General features: G+C 35.1%; 1 non-coding gene across 1 annotated transcript; it reads right to left on the minus strand.

Moving 5' to 3' along the window:
* Nucleotides 1-9,583: 9,583 nt before the first annotated feature.
* LOC118482819 lies at nt 9,584-9,689 on the minus strand. The gene has a single exon (XR_004868902.1). It is a non-coding gene; the product is annotated as a small nucleolar RNA R71 (small nucleolar RNA).
* Nucleotides 9,690-9,997: the final 308 nt, after the last annotated feature.

Below are 9,997 nucleotides of genomic sequence, written 5' to 3' on the forward strand. Positions count from 1 at the left end.
TTGTGTTCACATTGGTTCTCGCGGTTCTCGCATGAACCTTACCTTATATATATATATATATATATATATATATATATATATATATATATATATATATATATATATATACATATATATATATATATATATATATATATATAGGGGGACCGCTAAAATAAAAACCACCTCCAGTTGTAAGAACCACAAGAACCATTTTCTGGCATTTAGATCTTCAAAATGGATGGATGAGATTAAAAGTAGTTAAAATTAATATTAAATACTTTTTGTCTTATTATGTTTTTAATATTTTATTATTAAATGGTATTTAAGTAAAATTACTTTTTTTGTCTTTTTATATATATTATATTTAATTGCCTTTTTGTCCTATTCATTAATTACTTTCTATTAAAAAACAGAATTTTTTGTTAAACAATATTTTAAAATCAGATTTTTATTATATTTTTTTTAAGATTTTCAAAATGGATGGATGAGATTAAAACATTTTTAAGAGCCGTGTTTTTTACGAACGTTTTTTACGGAATGTTTTACGACCTGTATTTACACTCCGTTTTTTCGCGTCGTTTTTTCGACCGGTTTTTCACGCGCCGTTTTTTACGTTCTACGTTAAAAAAAAATTTCTGAGATTTTCAAAATGGATGGATGAGATTAAAAACATTTTTAAGAGCCGTTTTTTTTACGAGCGTTTTTTTAAGTAACGTTTTACGACCTGTTTTTAAGCTCCGTTTTTTCGCGTCGTTTTTTCAACCGGTTTTTTACGCGCCCCTTTTTACGTTTTACGTTAAAAATTTACATAAAAGAGTACGTTTTACATTTCTGCGTTAAAAAGTTTACGCTTTACGATTTAATTTTTACATTTTTGGTTAAAAGTTTGAAAAGTTTACGTTTTACGTTTTCCGGTAAAAAGTTTACGTTTTACGTTTTCCGTTAAAAAGTTTACGTTTTACGTTTTACGTAAAAAAATTTACGTATTACGTTTTACATTTTACGGAAAACTTTTTACGTTTTGCGTAAAACTTTCTAAACTTTTTACGTTTTACGTTTTACGTTTTACGTTAAACCTTTTAAGTTTTACGTTTCACGTAAAACATTTTACGTTTTACGTTTTACGTTTCACGTAAAACTTTTTACATTTTACATTTTACGTTAAAAAGTCTACAGTTTACGTTAAAAAGTTTACGGTTTAACTTTTTTTTTTTTACAAAAACTTTTTTACGCAAAAACGACCGCACCAAGAAATCGCAATCTCGGGAGGTGTCTCAGATATATTGTTATCATCATCGACTAGGGGGGGGGGAAATAAAAAAAACCAACGACATCAAAACAAAGCGTATCACAAAAAAGGGGGTTTGGCTCAGATTATCCGATAATCAAAAGGCTGCAAAAGTGGGGTTGCAGGTTCAAAAAACCTACCCTCCGCCGTCCTTGTCGCGCCATCGTCATCAAAATCTACGGTTTTTTTTTTTTGCATCATCGCCGCCCAATCAACCATATCAAAACAGATCAAACCCACATATCAAAAATTTCCACAAAACAGATCAAACCCACATATCAGATCAAGCCCACATATCAAAAATCAAAGTTCATTAAAAAAATCAACACCCACCATTTCTAGAGAGAGAAACCCACAAGAAATCAACACCCACTAAATAAGATCAAGAACAGAAACACCCACTATTTCTAGAGAGAGAAACCCACAAGAAATCAACACCCAAACAAAATCAAGAACAGAGACCAACACCCACCATTTCATCGTCATCAGCAGTAACCGCCGTCACCACCGCCGTGGCGGCGTTGCCGTCAACAGATCAAACCTCCACATATCAGATAAAACCCCCAAAACATACCGGAGGTCTGCCGGAGCTGAATCGTTTACCCACACCCATACAATCAGAATCAAAAGAAACACAAATCATAATTTGTTTTCAAAAAGAGCTTACACAATCGAGCTCCGGCGACTTGGTTCTGTCAGCGACTCCCCACAATCGCCCCACCACGACGACCCTCCTCCTCCTTTTCTCTCGTTTGTCCGGCAACAAGCACACCCACACCCCCCTTCGTCGGCTATAGGAACGACCACCACCATCGGGTGGTGGTGAGTGACGGCCTGCAGCGACCAGACAGAGAGAAGGGACGGAGAGAGAGAAACTCGATGAGAGAGAGAGGTGGCAGAGGAGTTGTGCGGCGGTTATGGTGGTGATTCAGCGACCAGGCAGCAGTGCCGTGAGCGACGGTCGTCGACGAACCGACGCCGGCGATGGCGGCGGTTATGGTGGTGATTCAGCTTCGGCTTTTTCAAGTTTTGTTGTGTGAGTGGGTTTTAATAAAGCTGGTGATGGATGGATGAAGGGCTTGAAAAACTTCATCAGATGGATGAGTTTCAAAATAAGAATGAGGAGAGAGAGACAAAAGATGGGTTTTAATAAAGCTGGGGGTATTTAATGTGGAGAGATGTAAGATTTGACAATTGGGGTAAATGACTGAATTACCCTTTTTGTTGGGAGGATATGATTGGTGGAGAGTGGTTCTCACAACTGGGAGTGGTTTTTATTTTAGCGGCTCCCTATATATATATATATATATATATATATATATATACATAAACTTTAATAATTTTTCAGGCCTTATATTGATTTGGGCTCTGATCGCAGATACCTCCTGCACCCCGTGATAGACGGCCCTGGGAACTTGTATATATAGCTAGATTACAATATAAAAAAATATTCTGTTTTGAACACAACTCTATTTTCAACAAAATCAATACTCCAACATTGAGAAACAAATTACACCCAATTGCGTACCCATGTTTTTAAAAAAGTTAATGAATGCAGATTATTAAGTAAATCATATGAAAATTATATTCGTTAAATTCGTGTATTATTCATAGCATACGTGTGAAGTTAAATGTAAAAAAAAAGTTATGTTTTTTTTACTATATTATATCCAAGTTTTAAAGATTTAAAGAAAGTTACATTGAGCTGGTATACAATATTTAAAATTGTTGTGGCCGGAAAAAGATGAAAACTTTACTATTTCTTTTTGAAGCACAATTATTCCTAACTGTATTATACTATACTATACTATACTATACTATACTATACTATACTATACTATACTATACTATACTATACTATACTATACTATACTATACTATACTATACTATACTATACTATACTATACTATACTATAGTATACTATACGATACTATACCATACTATACCATACTATACCATACTATACCATAATATAATATAATATAATATAATATAATATAATATAATATAATATAATATAATATAATATAATATAATATAATATAATATAATATAATATAATATAATATAATATAATATAATATAATATAATATAATATAATATAATATAATATAATATAATATAATATAATATAATATAATATAATATAATATAATATAATATAATATAATATAATATAATATAATATAATATAATATAATATAATATAATATAATATAATATAATATAATATAATATAATATAATATAATATAATATAATATAATATAATATAATATACTATACTATAATATACTATACTATACTATACTATACTATACTATACTATACTATACTATACTATACTATACTATACTATACTATAATATAATATAATATAATATAACATAACATAACATAACATAACATAACATAACATAACATAACATAACATAACATAACATAACATAACATAACATAACATAACATAACATAACATAACATAACATAACATAACATAACATAACATAACATAACATAACATAACATAACATAACATAACATAACATAACATAACATAACATAACATAACATAACATAACATAACATAACATAACATAACATAACATAACATAACATAACATAACATAACATAACATAACATAACATAACATAACATAACATAATATAATATAATATAATGCAATACAGTATTTATATTTATATGTGCATATGTTATTAATACAAGACATAATACAAGACACCGTGCGTCTGTTTCATGAAAAAGTAATGATCAAAGACCATATACTATTCTAGAACTAGCAATAAGTTGATCTTCTCATAAACTACAAATTTGGTTGTTGGATCCACCATGAAACTATTTTAAAGAAACTGCGTTTCACATATGATCACCACAACCAAATTTGATTCTTCATTCTGGATAAATTATTGTCTATGATCTGTATATTACATATATAATTGTAATAATAATTTCTACATGTAAAAAAACTCTAAATCTTTCTATAAACCTAATCTCAAGATAAAGAAGAAAACATAATACAATAACTCCACTGAAAGATACACAAAATCTTCATTCAATCTAACCAGAAATCTCATTAACATGACGAAATACTCATTCAAATAAAGACTGATGAACAAAAGTACGCTGATAACTATTACAGGAAAGAGTTCGTGGCCCGAGTTTGTTGGGGCAAGGGGAGAAGCAGTAGCGGCTAGGATTGAGGAAGAGAATTCTTGGATTGATGCTATTGTGTGTTGGTTCAGGCCCCACTCAATTCTCACTCATAAATTGATTGTAAATATGCAGAGAAACAAAACTCTTATAAACAAAACTCTTATATTACTTAAAATAAATACAACGAGAATGAAAGATACTTCAACAAATAAACAATGCTATTGTATTCATAGCTGTTATTTTGTGAATTTGAGAGAGAAATATTGTAAATTGAAAGAACGATTTCATTAATTGGGAAAGTGATAACCAACTACAATATATATACATCTCACTAAACTAAAAACAAACTCTGTAACTGACCTAGCTTCCTAACTAATAGAAGTTAAATTAACGGAATACTAACTAACAGTAACGGTAGTCCTAACACCCCCTGTCAAGTTGGTGAAGCTGAAAGGGCCAACTTGCATAGCAAAGATTGATGTTGTGGACGAGGAAGACTCTTTGTAAACAAGTCAGCAACTTGAGCATGAGAAGGAGTATGAATCAAATGAATAAGACCATCTTGTAATTTCTCATGAACAAAATGACAATCAATTTCTATGTGCTTCGTACATTCATGGAAAACTGGATTTTTGGCAATGTGAATTGCAGCCTGACTATCACATTTAACTGGAACAGGCTCAACAGAAGGAACATGCAATTCATGAAGTAAACGTGTGAGCCAAGCGAGCTCGGCAGTAACACGTCGAAGAGAGCGATACTCGGCTTCAGTTGAGCTAAGAGAAACAGTAACTTGTTTCTTTGATTTCCAAGATATAGGGCTGCCACCAAGAGAAACAAAATATCTACTTACAGAACGTCTAGCATTAGGACACGATGCCCAATCTGAATCACAAAAAGCTTCAAGCTTGAAATCAGAAGTCCTGTTATAAAAGAGCCCTTGAGAGGATGTACCGTGTACATATCGTAGAACGTGTATGGCAGCCTCCCAATGTGGAACGCGAGGAGTTTGCATAAACTTACTAAGAAATTGGATAGCAAAAGCTAAGTCGGGACAGGTGTGTGTCAAATAATTCAACTTTCCTACCAGCTTTCGATATTGCATGGGATCAGAAAGCAAATCCCCTTGATTAACTGAAAGTTGTAAATGTGCTGGGAGAAGGCTGGAAACAGAAGATGAATCATGAAAAGGAAACTCCTTAAGAAGATCATGAGCAAACTCCTTAATACCGGAGGATTCTTGTAAAACTTCGACTCCCAAGAAATAGTTAAGAAAGCCTAAATCTTTTATCTGAAATGTAGAGTGTAAGAAGCTCTTCAATGTGGTAATTTCATAAATGTTATTACCGGTTAACAAAATCTCACCAACATACACAGCAACATAAACCACAGAAGAACCCATATGTTTAGAAAAGAGGGAATGATCATTTGAAGATCGGACATAACCCCTGGACTTCAAAGCATCAGATAACTTTCCATACCATTGACGAGAAGCCTGCTTTAAACCATAAAGAGAGTTTTGTAGCTTCAAAACATGAGATGAACTTTCCTACCAGCTTTCGATATTGCATGGGATCAGAAAGCAAATCCCCTTGATTAACTGAAAGTTGTAAATGTACTGGGAGAGGGCTGGAAACAGAAGATGCATCATGAAAAGGAAACTCCTTAAGAAGATCATGAGCAAACTTTCTTTGGGTTAGAATAATACCGGAGGATTCTTGTAAAACTTCGACTCCCAAGAAATAGTTAAGAAAGCCTAAATCTTTTATCTGAAATGTAATGTAGAGTGTAAGAAGCTCTTCAATGTGGTAATTTCATAAATGTTATTACCGGTTAACAAAATATCACCAACATACACAGCAACATAAACCACAGAAGAACCCATATGTTTAGAAAAAAGGGAATGATCATTTGAAGACCGGACATAACCCCTGGACTTCAAAGCATCAGATAACTTTCGATACCATTGACGAGAAGCCTGCTTTAAACCATAAAGAGATTTTTGTAGCTTCAAAACATGAGATGAATCAGATAAAGTCATGCCTGGGGGAGGAAGCATATAAATGTCCTCATCAAGATCCACATGAAGAAAAGCATTATTTACGTCTAATTGAGAAAGATTCCAGTTCATCTTAGCAGCAGTAGCAATTAAGCTACGAATAGTGGTCATCTTGACAACTGGTGAAAAAGTTTCATTGTAATCAATTCCTGCTTGTTGAGTGTCACCACGAACAACAAGGCGAGCTTTACATCTTTCCATTGTGCCATCAGCTTTGTATTTGACTTTATATACCCACTTGCATTTAATAGCCTTTTTACCTTCAGGAAGAGGCATAACATCCCATGTTTGATTTGCTTCAAGAGCATCAAATTCCTTTTGCAGAGCCTCTTGCCATATAGGATGAAAAGCCGCCTCTTTATAGGAATTAGGTTCACGAATATGATCAAGATTTTGCAGAAGTTGTTGATTTGCAAAGGACAAATGAGACACTCTGACATTATTAGCAACTGAACAAACAGTAGTGATGGTATGATGATGAGTGAGTAAAATTGCATTGATACTGACGGGTGGTCCATTGGACAACCCTTTATGATGTTAAAAGACAAGTTTATCCCTCATTTAAGTGTGTAATTATCTTGAATTAGAGAACTTCTGTTGCTTATGTCTCAGGTGCGGTTTGGTGGCTTAAAGTGGAGAAAATGCAGCTTTGGAGAGTTTGAAGATGAACGGGTCGTGTGCGGAACGAAAGAAGAAACAAGGCACACATTTCAGGGGTCCACCATAAATTACGGTGGCCACCGTAATTTACGGTGGCCACCGTAATTTACGGTGGCCCAGAAACATCACCAAATTCCACCGTAACTCAGAAGAACCATACCGTAACACTTTGAACATCACCGTAAATTACGGTGATACCGCACCGTAATTTACGGTGGAGGCTGCGACAGAACCGTAACTGCCCTCATTAAGTCAGTTTTATGGTGCCTTTTCAGCTATTCTCATCATTGGACGGTTTTGGAGCTTGCTAGGGGCGATTTTGGCTATCTTGCTTGGTTGTAAACAATTTCTAAACAACTTGTTAGTGTTTTTAATTCCTATGAACATTGATATGGATGTGATGATGATTGCCCAAGTCATGAGTGGCTAAACTTATGGTGATCATCCTAGGTTGAAGGTTTGTCTAAGACATTTGTGTTTTGATTCTTATTTCTAGAATAATAGACTTGCTATGATGGTTTGTTTATTATGGTGTGTTGTTTGCTTGTTCCTAAATTGTTAATTTGTATGTTAATCTTAGTCTAAACCATACGTTCTTGGTGCCGTTGGCAATCGAGATATCATGGGCGGGATTAGGATTGAGTATTGATTAATTGGTCATCGGGTAACAACCTTGCGTTCTAGGAATCCGAGTACTTAGTTCCCTTTCATCACGACAAGTAATAACACATGAACCATGTCTATGTGGTTCTTTCTAGTTGAATATTAGCATGAATGTCAAAGCAAACCGGAAACTTAGGATGGTCATTTGTCTCTAAATTGTTTACAAAACCAATTCTCAATTCGCAATTTAATTAGTAATCTTAGTTTTAAAAATCAAACAAACAATCCAACTCTTTGAATTTACTTTTTATTGTAATTAGTTTAATCTTAGTTAACTAGATACACTTCTAAATAACACATATTCCACAAACTCCCTGTGTTCGATACCCACTTACCGCTAACTATTAGTAGTAATTGGATTAAATTTGCGTGTACCTACGACAAGCACGTCAAATTTTGGCGCCGTTGCCGGGGAGTAGTGCGCAACGTGTGTTAGTTTAATAGTTTTGTTTTGTTATTTTCGGGTTTACGCTAGTTGTGTTTAGTGTGCAGGTACTTCAGGTGTATGCATACTAGGGGCTCTCACAGGTCATCACCGCTATCGTTTGATCCAGAAATTAAAAGAACGCTAAGGCAAAACAGAGTTTTAGTACGGGAAAACAAGATTATTGGTTCACCCACTTCACCCATCACACCGAGAAACATCATGGCTGATTCACAAATTCCACCTACAACGGGTCAAACGACCTCATCCTTTATACCTACTTCCACCCAACCATCACCAAACACCACTTTACCTAATACCACTGTCGAATTCACACCAACCAATGTCACTCAACCGATCACTACCCAAGTCGAACTCGCCATTACCTTTAACCCTTCTACCACAATCCCACCATTATCCCACTTCTTTCCCCCAACTACGGGTCAATCATCATCTAACTTCACAATTGCACCAAATTCAACTATTATGCATGCTATGCCCTCTTTTAGACCACAACACCAATCGGGTTTTCAGTACTCGACTTTCCCATTTGGACAATCTTCGGGAATTCAAGGAGATGGGTATGATGAAGGATATGAGGAGTTTGAAGGTTTTGATGAAGACGGGTATGCTTATGGGGGTGATGGAAATCAAGGAGAATTCGGATACATGCAAGGTCAAATGCAAGTAATGCCAAGTGTTGGTGGAGTACAACAACAACAAAAACTCATACCACAACACATTCGGCCAAGACCACAAGGGCCACAAATGCAACGCCCTACACCATTGCAACAAGTTCGCCCACAAAATATGCAACCACACATCCAAAGACCAATTCAAAGCCCACCGGTGCCACAATAACAGTTTCAACAACCAATTGCACCACAAGGGTATGTACCAAGGCCAATGGGTCCTATTCCTCCAAGGGGTAGATTCGGTGTACCAAGGAGGCATCTTAGAGAAAATGTGAGGGGCATTGAAGCGCATTTTAGGCCGGTAATCACTCATAATCCTTCACCGGTAGTCATTCCTCACAATGATCTAGGGAGGACATTTGAAGTGAGGACTAACTCATTGCAAAGCTTGCCAAAATATAAGGGTTTAGCAACGGAGGAGCCTTACTTTCATTTGGAGGCTTATGACTCGATTTGCAACACTCTTGGGAGTCAAGGATTTTCGGCCGATGATATTAAATTGGTACTATTCCAATTTTCTTTGGAAGACAAGGCGAAAAAGCGGTTCTACACATTACCTTCAGCATCTATATATACATGGGGGGAAATGCAACAAACCTTTTTGGATGAATTTTACACCGCTCAAAAGACGAATGATGCTAGAAAAGGGTTGAGGAGCTTTCAACAACAACATGGTGAAATGTTTCATGAGGCTTTTGAGCGTTTCAATATGATGATAAAAAATTGCCCTCACCATGGAATTGAATTGTGGGAATTAATGAATGTTTTTCACGAGGGGTTGAGTGCCGAAGATGCTCGTGATTTAATGTCTATCACCGGTGGGACTTTTGGTACAAATTACGAGAATGATGATTAGGAGTTTTTGGAGAGCATGGTAACTACATCAAAAAGAAAAGCTCAAGCATCAAGGAGAGCACGACCGGCCATTGCCCGACCTCAAGTGCACGCAATAGATGACAGTAATGTTCAAACCACTAACCAAATTTATGATGTTTGTGCATTGTGTAATGAAATAGGTCATGCGGCTGAAAATTGCCAAGGAATGGTGG

This window comes from Helianthus annuus, chromosome 1 (assembly GCF_002127325.2).
Source record: "Helianthus annuus cultivar XRQ/B chromosome 1, HanXRQr2.0-SUNRISE, whole genome shotgun sequence".
In the NCBI taxonomy this organism is placed as follows: domain Eukaryota; kingdom Viridiplantae; phylum Streptophyta; class Magnoliopsida; order Asterales; family Asteraceae; genus Helianthus; species Helianthus annuus.